Genomic DNA, 16,593 nt, shown 5'->3' on the forward strand with positions numbered 1-16,593 from the left:
ATGGATAGGGTAAACAGCCAAAGGTGTTTTCCCTGGGGTGAGGAGTCCAGAAGTGGAGATCCTAGCTTTAAAAGGAGAGAGGGGAGAGATTTGAAAAGGACCCGAGAGGTAACTCTTTTTCACTCAGTGGGTGGTGCAGCTATGGAATGAGCTGCCAGAGGAAGTGGTGGAGGCTGGCACAACTACAACATTTGAAAGGTATCTGGATGGATATATGAATAGGAAGGGTTCAGAAGAATATGGGCCAAATGCTGGCAAATGGGACTAGGTCAGATTGGGATGAATGTTGGATGTGGATAGGGTTGGACCAAAGGGACAGTTTCCGTAATGTCAAACTCGGAGAATAACTCCTGCAGAAGCCCGTCAGTAAGAGCTGTCCATAGTTCTGAAAGAACAAGCGAACATTAACTTCGCGTGCTTCATGGCTTGCATACCTTCAGCTACCAAGTATTCCGGCAGCTCAATGCGGTTACACAACTATTCAGTGTGGCACCTAATTCGACCAAAAGAGTATCGCCTCGTGCGATAGTTAACTATTTTCCTCCCTAGTAGCAATACATTTTAATGTAATAGTCTATGGGGGGAAAAAGAAACCAGAAATTTAGTGCAAGCGAGTTTTTGTACTACTTGTTTTCGGATTGAGACTCATTCTTAAGTGTGCTACAGCGAACGAGAGTCCTACGTTCCCCTCCACCCCGTCCCCAAACAGATTCACCTGTGGAAAATTAAGTTTCTATTAAGTAGAATAAGCTTACTTCTGGTAAATCCCGCGGCTTTTGTATTCATCGACTGTAACTACAAACCATAGCGTATAATATAATAACATTAATCAGCTTATTTAAATAATTCCAACCGGTTTTCAAATAACTTATCAATACAAGTTAAATACTTTTCGTTAATTGCACACAGTATGAACTAAATAAAGTGTTTAAAAAGGCAACTATTTACTTTGATGGTGACATGAGTCCAGGCTGCGATCTAGATTGGAATATAATGACACTATCAAATTGGAGAACTACCTTACAATTTTTTTAAAAAATTGCTTCCCCTAAAATATCTCATTTACAAGTGGCTGGTGTGAGTTTTGAAATATTCTGGTCGAATAAAACCGAGTTTTGGGTAACACGAATACTGTTCATTTGTGGCTGTTTGGTTGCGAAAACCAAATGCAAGAATACTACGCAACTCTTTAAAGCAGTAACTTCGCCCACAAGATAGCCCCTAAAAATGACTTATTCCAACACCGTGCACCGGATTCCTCACAGAATTCAGTTAAAAACGTCAACATAATAGTATTCTGAGCTGATGCAGCAAAACTCTCCGATTTATTAGTACTTTTGGTTGTTTAAGCGCAGCCAGTGTCAACATTTCACGGCCACGTAATCAGAAGTTTGGAAATGGAAAGCAAACATTCTTCCTACATGTTGTGGCCTCTACCAAGGCTTATATTCGTTTGTTCATGTCCATGAAATATCCAGAGGATCGAGAACACCGTAGGTAACCTCACAACAGAAGTTTGTTACTCTCTGACTCAGTAACATTAACAGGATAAAGAAATTGGTATAATGTGGCAGTTCAGGACCAAGTGAGAAGCGAAATTCCAGTCTTCAACCTTCAGAAGACCGAAGACTCACTTTAAGTGAACTTTCACTTTCACTGTAACCGATGCAATTCACTTGCCATGCGTAACACTTTAGCAGAAAGTCTGCAACTGTCGTTGAAAGTGGTGTTGATCTGATGATTATTGTTTATTTTACCGGCCAATCATCGCCAAAATTTTGACGCCGTGACCAAGAAACTAGTTGGCGTTATTGAAACGCATCTAGTCACCAGCTGACGCGAATTAAACTCGAGGCAATATTTGTTTTTCCAACTTAAAGCCAGATGGGACAGTCTTGCTGCATTCATTTAAGCAGCCTCGGAAAACAAAGCCCACTTGTTCAACAAGTCATTAAAACCAGGGGGCTGCTTGTGAAACGCTCTGGTTCACGCCTAATAACGTTGCCCTCGTTAAAGAATGTGAGGAAAGTTACATTTGGAACAGCGACCTGAAATTGGAGGCCTTTCAGAATGTGTTAGCTAACTGCAGGATACAATTCTCGAACAGTAAAAAAAGATGCTATTTTCTGCAAGTATCTCATGACGACGATAAACGTTATATTTTAAAATAATACGTATTACCTCAAGCAACAGAATGTCTATCCGCGAATGTCCTACTAGCTAGCAGAGACCAGATGGAGCCATTTTGACTACGTGTGCTGGGAGATATTGATCTAGTCAGTGAGTCCTTGGGGAACTCTGGATCCAGTAACCAAGTGGGCAAAACACTTGGCTATATCGCGGGAAAGAGCACGGAATTTCAGTTAAATGTGCCATGCTTGTGAAATTTATTAGTTTTTTATCTCCCAGACGGGGAAACGACACTGGGCAGCAGCATTTTTCATTTTCCTTTGTAATAGCCTGGTTTAAATGGTCTGATTGGATGGCACCATTATTAGTGCAAAAAGCGAGGGAGCAGGTGCAGAAGCGCCGTGGATCGATTTAGCTGTGCACAGATAAAATAAGAAATCAAGGATTTACACATTCTTCTTGGCATCTCTTCACAGTGGGAGAAGATTAGAAGGAGACTTTTTTTATGACAACAAAAAGGGCATAGTTGAATTGTGGACTGGCTTACCTGTTTCTCTGTTAAAGTGCAATAAAAATGATTTATACGGTAATTTTTTTAGTGTTTGTGTTGACATCCAGCTAACACAAGCTAGGATGAAATACAATTACGCAATGACAATGTTAAAATGCTCCAATGCCTTTTTTCCCTTCGTGTCTCTATCTATGTTGGTGCAAACATTTCCAAGTTAAACACCTTGGCAGTAAATTCAATGGCTGCATAAAGTCACACGAAGGGAAAATACTGCAGACGCTGCAAATCTGATATCAAATCCAGCTGCAAATGTGTTGCTGGTCAAAGCACAGCAGGTTAGGCAGCATCTCAGGAATCCAACAAACACTAGAAATGCTCAGAGGGTTTGGCAGCCAATGTGGAGAAAGAAACATAGTTAACGTCCCACCTGGTTGATGCTTTATCGGAGCGATATGTGATATAGTTTCAAATGACAAATTATAAGTATGTCAAATATCAGACTAATAACATTACATAACTGGTGTTGTAAGGTGATCTGCATTTAGTTTTTGTACAACTTAGTATATTAACTAACATACCTTCAGCAACTCACACGAGGACTCTAATGAATATAATGTTATTTAACTGTAAAAGGGCAAAAATGGGATAATTATGATGGCCTGCTCTAGGCTTAACAATAACCGGATTGAGTTTTACATGTGAGCGGATCGAATTGTGCAAGCCCTCCTTGATTATATAGGTATTCAATAAGAGATAGTCTCTTTGCACACCCATAAGTAGCCAGAGAAGGTACAGCAACTTCATAAATTGAAGAGAGGAGCTGTGTCAGAGGGTGGGAGATAGAAACCATTAGCAGAAAACCCTTCAATCCTTTCTGGAGATAGTGAGGACTGGAGATGCTGAAAAGTCAGAGTGGATTAAATGCGGAGCTAGAGAAAACAAACACAGGTCAAAAAACACAAGCATCAGAAGAGCAGGAGAGTCAACGTTTCAGGATCCTTCATCAGAAGCCTGCTTTGTCTTTACCAGTTCTACCTTCAATTCTTTCCACCACTACAGCCCAATCCCAAACTCACAGAAAAGCAGCGAGGGGATTAATGTGTATTTTTCTGTGTCTCTTTTGTGAGTTCAAGCCATTTGTCATTACGGCTGATGAGAATTTATTACATTTAACATCCAAAATAATTAATTAAAATGCAATAGAATAGAGATGGCTGGGCAGGTGATGTGATGCTGCTATAGTATGTGGGAAGTGGGGTAAGTGTTGGCTGCTCAAGGAACTTTGGCACAGAATTGCTGCACTGGAGTCTACTTTGCAGGTACTACTATATTTGGGGTGTGGTTGGGGTGGGAGTTACCTGGACATTCTCTTTCAAGAGACAGTCTTGTACTAATTATATCAGATTTGATTTGTGGTCAGAGACAGGAAGGCGTGCTTACAAGTGAGACTGGTATGGGCAATCCAAAATTTAGTTTTGGATGAGCTTCAGCTAGTGCCCTTTCCAAAATGTGTGAGATTCTTGATTGTGGCATGAATGAGTGTTCAGACCACAGGAAGGTTGAGTGCACTGACTGAAGTACATGATAGAGAATGCCATTCAAATGGGGAGGAAAAAATAAATAAATATAGCAGTAGTAGGGGATAGTGCATTTAGGGGAATAGATACAGTTCTCTGCAGCAAAGACACAGAATCCCAAAGGCTGTGTTGCTACCTGGTGACAAGGTTGAAGACATTGCTTGTGGGCTGGAGAGGAATGTGTGGTAGGAGAAGAGTCATCCATGTTTCATGGTCACACTGGAGCCAAATACATAGGTAGGACTATGGAAAAGACTCTGCTGAGGAATTACAAGCAAATCGTGGCTATATGACAAAGTAGGAACACAAAGTCAACAATCTCATGATTATTACCTGAGCCATGTGCAATTTTCATAATGCAATTGACTTAAAGAGATCAATGCATGGCTCAAAGATTGTCGTGGGAGAAATTGGTTCCAATTCATGGTGTACTGGTACCAGTACCGAGGAAAGACAGAGCTGTTCCATGGGATGGGTTATATTTGAACCATGTTGGGACTAATGTGTTACGTAAGATTTTTTATATTGATTAATGTGGAAAGTAGGGGTCATAGAGTCATAGAGCTGTACAGCATGGAAACAGACCCTCTGGTCAAACCTGTCTATGCTGACCAGATAGCTTAAATTAATCTAGTCACATTTTTGCCAGCATTTGGCCTATCTCCCTCTAAACCCTTTATGTACCCATCCAGATGCCTTTTAAATGCTGAAATTGTACCACCTCTTTCAATTCCTCTGGAGCTTTTTCCATGCATGCACCACACTCTGCTTGAAAAAGTTTCCCCTTAGGATCGTTTTAAATCTTCCCCTTCCTACCTTAAACCTATGACCTCTAATTTTGGACTCCCCTCCCTGGGAAAAAGGTCTTGGTTATTCAAGCTATTCATGCCCCTTATGATTTTATAGGGCTCTATAAGATCACCCTTCAACTTCTGATGTTCCAAGGAGAAAAGCCCCAACCTGTTCAGCCTCTCCCTGTAGCTCAAACTTCCAACCATGGCAACATCCTTGTGAATCATTTCTGAATCCTTTCACATTTAATAACATCCTTCCTATAGCTGAGAGGCCAGAATTGAATGCAGTATTCCAAAAGTGGTTTAACCAATGTCCTGTACAACCGCAACATGATAAAGTTTAAAAGATCAAAAAGAAATGGGTGAGCAGAGGTTCGGAGGAGTGAAGAAGTGAAAAGTAATCAAAGTGTATCAGAGAGGGGTAGAAAAGATATGCAGAAGTGTGCAGCAGAAATTAGAACCAGGATCTGTAGTAATGGTAATAAGTCAAAGCTTCAGGCTCTTTCTCTGAATGCATGAAGCCATTTGTACCTAGATAGATTACAAACAGAAATAAATGAATATGTTGTGATAGTTATTATGGAGATATGGTTGCAGTGTGACCAAGAATGCAAATAATTTACATCAATTGGAAAATAATGGAGGCATGCAAGAAGTACACTGAAATTGTCATGAGTGAATATAATCCGCATATTGACTGGATACATCAAATGGACATGGATAACCTAGCAACAAAATTCATAGAGTGCATCAGGGATTGTTTCTTAGGGCAGCATATTGGACAACTCTACCCAGGAACAGATTTGGTTCAGATCTAGTAACGTGTAATGAGGCAGAATTAATAAACAGCCTCATGGTTAAGGGTATTCTTGAAGATAGTGATCGCAATGTGGTGGGATTTCACATCCAATTTGTGTGAGTGCAGCCAGAGCATCAAACCAGTGGTCTCAACTTAAATATGGTACAGAGGTATGATGAAAATATACTAACCAAGAAGTCAGTGGATCAGCAGATATCAACTCAAAAAAATAATTCTGGTGAAAAAGAAGACTCGATTAGCAGGATAAACCACTTGCGGTAATGTAAGTGGTTAGGGAGGGTATTCAATCAAAATTAAAGAGCACAAAGCAGCAAAATGTAGTGAAAGGCTACAAGATTGGGGGTCTTTTAGGAACTATAAATGTATGAGAAAAAGCTAATAAAGTGAGGGAAAATTATGAAAACAGGTTTATATGAAACATAAAAACAAAGAGTGAGGGCTGCTACAGATATATAAAAAGAGTGTAGTAAGTGTGGGATTAAAGGTGATGTGACTGGGGGAAATAATAAAATAGAACAGATAAATTAAAATAATATTTGCATTGGTCTTCACATTAGTGGATGCTGTAAACATCCCAAAGATTTCAGGTAGGCAAGGTGTTCATGGAAGGAAAGTTCTTGTAATCATCTCTATCATGAGGGACAAAGTATTTGGCAAGATTTACAAATACTTGACTTACAAACAATTGCACTAATCTCATACAGGGGTGTAATTTTATAGAACTGACATCTAAACATTTCCTGTCCTTATGAACTCCTCCTTTATATTGTTCTGCATTATGTTCTGACTTGGGTACAAAATGATTTGCGAACAATTCCAGAATGGAGCCTGTTTGCAACCCAATGACTGCCTGCAGTAGAGATTGAAGGCCAACAAGTCACCAGGACTTGATGGCCTGCAACTACAGATTTTTAAAGGAGGCTATTGAGATAGTGCAGGCATTGGCCAAAATATTGCAGAAGTTGCTGCATTCCCAGAGGGTTCCAGCAGATTGGAAAATTGCTTGTGTGAAGCCCCTGTTCAAGAAGACAATGGGACAGAAAAAATAAAATTATCGACCAGGTCATCTATCTATCATTGAGGAAATGCTGGAGTCTATGATTGAGGTAGAAATAGCAGGACATTTAGAAAAATTAAAATAACCATATTAAATGCCTATGTTAAAGGAAAATCTTGTTTGACAAGTGTTCTGCAGTTCTTTGAGGCTATAACAAACAAAGTTGATAAAAGATAATTAGGGATGTAGTGTATTTGGATATTCAGGAGGCATTCAATAAGATACCACAGAAAACATTATTGCACTCGATAGCAGCTTGACTTTTTTGGGGCTAATGTTTCATCATGGATTGATGATTAGCAACAGACATAAGAAAAAGAGTTAGGATTAACGGAACTTTTTTAGAAAGATTTAGATTAGATTACTTACAGTGTGGAGACAGGCCCTTCGGCCCAACAAGTCCCGCTGACGCGTAACCCACCCAGACCCATTCCCCTACATTTACCCCTTCACCTAACACTACGGGCAATTTAGCATGGCCAATTCACTTAACCTGCACATTTTTGGATTGTGGGAGGAAACCAGAGCACCCAGAGGAAACCGGCACAGACACGGGGAGAATGTACAAACTCCACATAGAGAGTCGCCTGAGGTGGGAATTGAACCCTGGACTCTGGCACTGTGAGGCATCATTGCTAACCACTGTGCCGCCCATAAACGCAACCCACTCAAACCCATTCCCCTACACCTAACACTACAGGCAATGTAGCATAGCCAATTCACCCAACCTGCACATTTTTTTTGGGATTGTGGGAGGAAACCCACGCAAACAGTCGCCTGAGGCAGGAATTGAACCTAGGTCTCTGACACTGCGAAGCAGCAGCGCTAACCACTGTGCCACCGTGGTAGCTCCTAACCAGTGCAATACCACAAATCCCAGAACCTCAATTATTTACTATATATATTAACGGAACAGGAAATTCGACATTTTGGGAAGTTTCCTGATGAAGGGCTTATGCCCGAAACGTCGAATGTCCTGTTCCTTGGATGCTGCCTGAACTGCTGTGCTTTTCCAGCAACACATTTTCAGCTCTGATCTCCAGCATCTGCAGACCTCACTTTTTCCTCCTATATATATTAACGACTTGGTGGAGAAGACAGAGTGTAATGTATCCAAATTTGTCTGATGATACAAACATAGGTGAAAAAGCATGTTATGTTGAGGAGTTATAAAATCTACAAGAGCATATAAATAGGTTTGGTGAAGGGGCAAGACACGGGCAGATGGAGTTTAATATAGGAAAGTGAGAGTAATGTTATTTGGTAGGAAGACTCAAAAACAGAGTATGATATAAATGGAGAGAGATTTTAAAAATGTGCAATAGAGAGGAATTCGGGTATACTTGTGCATAAAGCATAAATGCTAGCATGTAGGTGCAGCAAAGAATTAAGACTGAAATTTTGGGCTTATTGTTCAGAGTTTGGAGTTTAAAATTAGAGAAATGTTACAACTGTGCAGGGTGATTGTGAGGCTGCACCTAACGCGTTGTATACAGTATAGTACTGTATAGAGCTTTGGTCCTTGTATTTATAAAAGAAGTGGTTCAAAGAGATTCACCAGGCTGATTCCTGATATGAAGGTGTTGGCTTATCAAGAACAGATAACAGGTTAGCCTTTATTCATCAAACTTTCAGAAAGCTTTTGATACATTCCCACAAAGGAGATTAGCATGTAATGTTAAAGCCCAGGGATTGAAGGTGGTGTAATGATATGGACAGAGAATTGTTTAGCAGACAGGAATCAAAGAATAGGAACAATTCTTTTCTGTGTGACAGCCAGTGACTACTTAGGTTCTGCAGCTATCAGTGTTTGGACCCCAACTATTCACAATATATTAATGATGTAGATGAAGGAAATAAATGTAATATATACAGGTTCTCAGATGACACAAAGTTGGTTGGGTGAGTGAACTGTCAGCAGGCTGCAAATATGCTTCAGTGTGATTTGGACAAGTTGAGTAAGTGGGCAAATGCATGGCAGATCAAGTATGTGAGATTATCCACTCTGGTTAAAAAAAAGAAAAAAAAAGCCAGATTATTATCTGAAAGGTGATAGATTGGGAAAGAGACAGGTGCAGATGCAGCAGGCAGTAAAGAAGGGAAATAATATGCTGGCCTTCATAGTGAGAGGATTCAAGTACAGAAGCAGCTCTGGCTTGACACAATTGTACAAGGCTTTGGTGAGTGTTGTGTGCAGTCATAGTCTCCTTATCTGAGGAAGAAAGCTCTGACTATGACAGGGACTGCAATGAAGGTTTACCACAACTATTCCTGGAATGGCAGGATGTATGAAGAGAGATTGGATCAATTAGGACTGGGTTCACTGAGTCACAGAAGAATGAGGGTTGTCTCATAGAAATCTATAAAATTCTAACAGGACTGGACAGGGTAATCACAGGGCGCACGTTCCTGATGACCAGGGAGTCCAAAACTAGGGAGTATGGTCTAAGGATATGGGATAGGTCATTCAGAACTGAGATGAGAAATGACTTCACCCAGAGAGTGGAGAGCCTGTGAAATTCGTTGCCACAGAACGTGGTTGAGACCAAAACATTGTATGTTTTCAGTCAAGATTTAGATGTAGTTCTTAAGGTTAAAGCAGTGAATGTATATGGGGAGAAAGCGGGAACATGGGATTGAGTTGGAAGATCAGCCATGATCATATTGAAGGGCAGAGCAGGATACATGAGTCAAATGACCTATGCCATCTCCTTTCTTTTATGTTTCTACAAATTTAGGCGATGAATGGGTGATATTGTTGAAGCATACATAATTTTGAGGGGGCTTGATAAGATAGACATTGAGAAATGTTTCCATCAGTGGGGAAGCCTCGAACCTTGGGATGTAGTTACAGAATAAGAGGACATACATTCAGAACAGAGATGTAAAGCCATAATCTTCTTGAATGGTGGAGCAAGGTTGAGGGGCATATTGGCCTGCTCCCATTGCCTACATTAGTATGTAATTGTATATTGTAATTCAAGTTTAAAATATATCAATACTTAAATAAATTATGATGACTTAATTTGTATCTAATACTAATGTTTGACAGCTATATTTATTTTTACCGTTCTAAGCCACCATATCTGTACACCATGATGTTCAATGCGATATCTAGGTATAACCAGCTAGCTAAAAGGTTTCATATACTAAATTAATGAGAAAGTTGCTTCACATTACTAGTCAAAGCTGCTCATTTGTTGGCATCCATTAACTGATGTGATTTTTGTCAGTGAGACCAATGCAGTAGTATTATGAGATGTTGATGAAGCCAAGAAAAAAATTGAAGCATGTCAAAACGTTGATTTACATTTGGGATAATCTTGATTAAAATCATTGCAAGAGTTTATGTACCAAAGATATTGAAGGACACAGTTGATGAAAAGACTGCCACCCTTGAGTTATTCATTAAATTACCCCTGACCAAATGGGATGGAAGTTTATGTGCTTATGAATGTTTATTTTCTGGTTCTCTCACTCACAAATGGAAGGTCATATCCCAATGGCTCAGTCCTTGTGTGCAGCAACATATTGTTTCTCCAGGCAATCCTTATAGCCCTCCCTTAAATGTGAGGATCATTGCTATTCCCATTTATCAGACCCCAATATGAAATGATGGAGCATTCTGCAATTTGCCATCTGATCTCGTATTTTTGATATTTGAGTTCTGATAGAATCTTGGTAAATACTATACATGTCTAATGTGGGACCAACTTAGATAAACCTCACTACATATCATTTGAAGATTCTTATTTGGCTCAAAGCTATGATACTACCTGAGTTGGGAGTTTATCCTGGATGTGAGAATGACCAAAATGAGCATCGGAGGAAGTTAAACTGTGAATAAAAGTTTAAATATTGTTAAAGACCTCTGAAAATGATGAAACATTTGTCATATCACTATCATTTTTGAGTTCTCTTACTGCAGTTCTCATTATACTCATCAAGATTTACAGCCTGGAAACAGACCCTTTGGTCCAACTCATCCATGCTGACCAGATATCCCAACCCCATCTAGTCCCACCTGCCAGCATCAGGCCCACATCCCTCTAAACCTTTCCTATTCCTGTACTCATCCAGGTGCCTTTTAAATGTCGTAATTGTACCAGCCTCCACCATATCCTCTGGCTGCTCATTCCAAACATGCACAACACACTGTGTGAAAAAGTTGCCCCTTATACTTTACTCCTCTCATCCTAAACCTATGCACTCTAGTTCTGGACTCCCCCACCTCAAGGAAAATACTTTGTCTATTTATCCTATCCATGTCCCTCACAAATTTATAAACCTCGAGAAGGTCACCCCTCAGCCTCCAATGCTCCAGGGAAAACAGCCCTAGCCTATTCTCCCTATAGCTCAAATCCTCTAACCCTGGCAACATCTTTGTAAATCTTTTCTGAAACCTTTCAAATTTCACAACATTCTTCCAATAGGAAGGAGACCAGAATTGCACACAACATTCCAAAAGTGGCCTAACCAACACCCTGTACAGCCGCAACATGACTTCCTAACTCCTATACTCAATGCTCTGATGAATAAAGGAAAGCATACCAAAATGCCTTCTTCACTATCCCTATCTACCTACAACTCTACTTTCAAGGAGCTGTGAACCTGCACACCAAAGTCTCTTTGTTCAGAAACACTTTCCAGGACCTTATCATTTACTGAATAAGTCCTGCTCTGACTTGCTTACCCAAAATGCATCACCTCACATTTGTCTAGATTAAGCTCTATATGTCATTCCTTAGCCCATTGGCCGATCTGTTGTAATCTGAGGTAACCTTCTTCACTGTCCACTACACCTCCAATTTTGGTGTCATCTGCAAACTTACTAACTATACCTCCTATGTTCACATCCAAATCATTTACATAAATGACAAAAAATAGTCGACCCAGTACCGATCCTTGTGGCACTCCACTGGCCACAGGCCTCCAGTCTGAAAAACAACCCTCCACCACCATCCTCTGTCTTCTACCTTTGAGCCAGTTCTGTATCCAAATGGCTAGTTCTCCCTGTATTCCATGTGATCTAACCGTGCTAACCAGTCTCCCATGGGGAACCTTGTCGAACGCCTTACTGAAGTCCATATAGATTACATCTATCACTCTGCCCTCATCAATCCTCTTTGTTACTTCTTCAGGAAACTCAATCAAGTTTGTGAGACATGATTTCCTACGCACAAAGCCATGTTGACTATCCCTAATCAGTCCTTGCCTTTCCAAATACATGTAAATCATGTCCCTTAGGATTCCCACCAACACCTTGCCCACCACTGATGTCAGGCTCATCGGTCTATAGTTCCCTGGCTTGTCCTTACCACCTTTCTAAATAGTGGCACCACGTTAGCCAACCTCCAGTCTTCAGCACCTCACCTTTGACTATCAATGATACAAATATCACAGCAAGGAGTCCAGCAATCATTTCCCTAGCTTCCTCCAGAGTTCAAGGGTATACCTGATCAGGTCCTGGGGATCTATCCACCTTTATGCGTTTCAAGGCATCTAGCACTTTCTTCTCTGTAATATGGACATTCTTCAAGATGTCACCATCTATTTCCCTACAGTCTAGATCTTCCATGTCCTTTTCCACAGTAAACACTGATGTAAAATACTCCATTCGTATCTCCCCCATCTCCTGTGGCTCCACACAAAGACCGCCTTGCTGATCTTTGAGGGGCCCTATTCTCTCCCTAGTTACTCTTTTGTCCTTAATGCATTTGGAAAAAACCCTTTGGATTCTCCTTAATTCTATTTGCCAAAGCTATCTCATGTCCCCTTTTTGCCCTCCTGATTTCCCTCAAGTATACTCCTACTGCCTTTATACTCTTCTAAGGATTCACTTGATCTATCCTGTCTATACCTGGCATGTGCTTCCTTCTTTTTCTTAACCAAACCCTCAATTGCTCTATCATCCAACATTCCCTACACCTGCCAGCCTTGCCTTTTACCATTACAGGAATATACTGTCTCTGGACTCTGGTTATCTCATTTCTGAAGTCTTCCCATTTTCTGTCCTTTTACCTGCGAATATCTGCCCCCAATCAGCTTTTGAAAGTTCTTGCCTAATACCACTAAAATTGGCCTTCCTCAAATTTAGAAATTCAGTGTTTAGATCTAGTCTATCCTTTTGCATCGCTATAGCACTGCTGCCTTACAGCACTAGGGTCCCTGTTTCGATTCCAGCCTCGGATGACAGTCTGTGTGGAGTCTGCATATTCTCTCTGTGTCTGTGTGGGTTTTCTCCGGGTGCTCCGGTTTCCTCCCACAGTCCAAAGATGTGCAGGTCACATAAATTGGTCATGCTAAATTGCCCGTAGTGCTAGGTGCATTAGTCAGAGGGAAATGAGTCGGGGTGGGTTACACTTCGGAGGGTTGGTGTGGACTGGTTGGGCCAAAGGGCATGTTTCCACACTGTAGGGAATCTAATCTAATCCATTTTAAAACTAATAGAATTATTATTGCTGGCCTCAAAGTGACCTCAGTCACCTGCCCTGCCTTATTTCCCAAAAGCAGGTCAAGTTTAGCACCTTCTCCAGTAGGTACATCCACATACTGAATCAGAACATTTTCCTGTACACGCTTTATAAATTCCTCTCCATCTGAAACCTTAACACTATGGCAGTCCCAGTCTATGTTTGGAAAGTTAAAATCCCCTACCATAACCACCCTATTATTGTTATCAATTGAATTGAATTGAATTTGAACTGAATTTATTGTCACGTCTACCGAGGCACAGTGAAAAGCTTTACCTTGCGAGCAATACAGGCAGATCACAGAGTTAAGTAAATAATAGGTAAACAGCGGCAAAAACAAAAACACAGGCACAGTTGAATGTTAAGAGTTTGTGAGTCCATTCAGTATTCTAACAACAGTAAGGTAGAAACTATTATGAATCCAGCTGGTGCATGTGTTCAGGCTTCTGTACCTTCTCCCCTATGGTAGAGGCTGTAGAAAAACATTGCCAGGGTGGGATGGATCTTTGAGAATGCTGACGGCCTTTCCTTGACAGCGGGCCTGGAAGGTAGATTCTATAGGTGGGAGATTGGCCTTTGTGATTGTCCGGTTTGAGTTCACCAATCTCTGTAACCATCACCGATCTTGAATGGTACAGTTACCACACTAGGTATTGATATGTCCAGACAGAATGCTCTCGATGGCGCATCTATAAAAGTTGGCAAGAGGATTCGCCGTCATGCCATGTTTCCTCAGCTGCCTGAAGAAGAAGAGACATTGTTGGACCTTTGTAACCAGTGTGTCCACGTGAAGAGTCCAAGAAAGCTTGTTGTGGATGACCATTCACAGGAGCTTGACCCTCTCCATTCATTCTACCTCTGTGCTGTTAATGTGTAGGTGGGCATAAGTAATGTCTCGCTGAAAGTCAATAATGAGTTCCTTGGTTTTGCTGGCATTGAGAGCTAGTTTGTTCTCAGTGCACCATTTTTTCAGATAACTGAAATTGTTTCTCAATTTCCAGCTGACTATTAGGGAGTCTGTAATACAATCCCAATAAAGTGATCACCCCTTTCTTATTTCTTAATTCCATCCACAGAACTTCCCTGGATGTATTCCCAAGAATATCCTTCCTAAGTACAGCTGTAACGCTAACCCTTGTCAAAAACACCACTCCCCCTCCTCTCTTGTCTCCTTTTCTATCCTTCCTGTAGCATTTGTGTCGTGGTACATTAAGCTGCCAGTCCTGCCCACCCCTGAGCCATGTTTCCGTAACTGCTATGATATCCCAGTCCCATGTTCTTAACCATGCCCTGAGTTCATCTGCCTTCCCTGTTAGGCCTCTTGCATTAAAATAAATGCAGTTCAATTTATCAATCCTACCTTATTCTCTATTTTGTCCCTGCCTGCCCTGACTGTTTGACTCACTTCTTTTCTTAACTGTACAAGTCTCAGATTGAAATCTTTCCTCACTATCTCCCTAGGTCCCACACCCCCACCTTACTAGTTTAAATCCTCCCAAGCAGCTCTAGCAAATCTCCCTGCCAGTATATTAGTCCCCTTCCAATTCAGGTACAATCCATAGTTCTTATACAGGTCACTTCTACCCAGAAAAGATTCCAATGATCCAAAAATGTGAATCCTTCTTCCGTGCATCAGCTCCTCAGCTATGCATTCATCTGCTTTTCCTCCTATTCCTACCCTCACTAGCTTGTAGCACCGGGAGTAATCCAAATATTACTATCCTCGAGGACCTCCTTTTTAAATTCCTGCCTAACTTTCTATATTCTCCCTTCAGAATCTCATACTTTTCCCTTCTTATGTTGTTGGTTCCAATGTGTACAATGGCCTCCTGCTGGTCCCTCTCCCCCATGAGAACATTCTGCACCCTTTCTGAGACATCCTTGATCATGGCACCAGGGAGGCAACACACCATTCTGATTTTTTGCTGCTGGCTACAGAAATGTCTGTCTGTGCCTCTGACTAGAGAGTCCCCGAGCACAATCGATCACTTAGAACCCGACATACCTCTCAATACATTAGATCCTGTGTTGATATCAGAAACCTGGCTGTTCATGTTACGTTCCCCTGAGAATCCATCACCCCCTACATTTTCCAAAACAGGGTAATTGTTTGAAAAGGAGATAGCAACAGATGACTCCTGCACAACCAGCCTACTTTCCTTACCTTGCTTGAAGTTAACCCATTTATGTGACTATATCTGCAGCTTTTCTCCCTTCTTATCCCTGCCATCCATCACACCCCTTTGCTCTTGTAAATTCCACATTGTTTCTAACTATTGCTCCAACTGATCCATTCTATCTGCAGTGGCCTAATGGGTGAGGCACTGGCCTCCTAAGCCAGGGGTTGTGGGTTCAAGTCCCATCTGGGGTGTCTGACTCTTCCTTGTGTGTCCTTAATCTGCTTTGCCAACAACCGCTTATCTGCATTCAGTTGATGGGGTGGGGTGTCGCCTTACGCAGCACTTTAGGGGCGACACGGTGGCACAGTGGTTAGCACTGCTGCCTCACAGCGCCTGTAGACCTGGGTTCAATTCCCGACTCAGGCAACTGACTGTGTGGAATTTGCACGTTCTCCCCGTGTCTGCGTGGGTTTCCTCCGGGTGCTCCGGTTTCCTCCCACAGTCACAAAGATGTGCGGGTCAGGTGAATTGGCCAAGCTAAATTGCCCGTAGTGTTAGGTAAGAGGTAAATGTAGGGGTATGGGTGGGTTGCGCTTCGGCGGGTCGGTGTGGACTTGGGCTGAAGGGCCTGTTTCCACACTGTAAGTCTAATCAAAAAAAAAATTTGCAACTAACGGTATTTATTGTAGATATAATCCTCAGTAACACATAAACCCTCCCTAAACTTCCACATCTGATCGGAAGAACATATCACTCTACAAAGGGCCATTTTTGCTTCTTCAACACTACAGACCCAGGAAATAGCACCATCTTATTCCTCTACTGAAAATGTGTTGCTGGTTAAAGCACAGCAGGTCAGGCAGCATCCAAGGAACAGGAAATTCGACGTTTCGGGCCAGAGCCCTTCATCTTATTCCTCTACAAAACACTGCTCCATGCTAACTTAATACTTATGACTTACGAGACGTATCTCAATAAAACATATAATTGAGAAAGAACCCACTCTACTCACTATTGTAGATTTAAAGCAAGGCTGTACTATTCACTTAACTGTTTCTGTGCTGTGAACTCTCTCAAACTGCCTATTCCAAGATCAGTTGTGAATTTTGCG

Source organism: Hemiscyllium ocellatum, chromosome 2, assembly GCF_020745735.1.
Source record: "Hemiscyllium ocellatum isolate sHemOce1 chromosome 2, sHemOce1.pat.X.cur, whole genome shotgun sequence".
NCBI lineage: Eukaryota > Metazoa > Chordata > Chondrichthyes > Orectolobiformes > Hemiscylliidae > Hemiscyllium > Hemiscyllium ocellatum.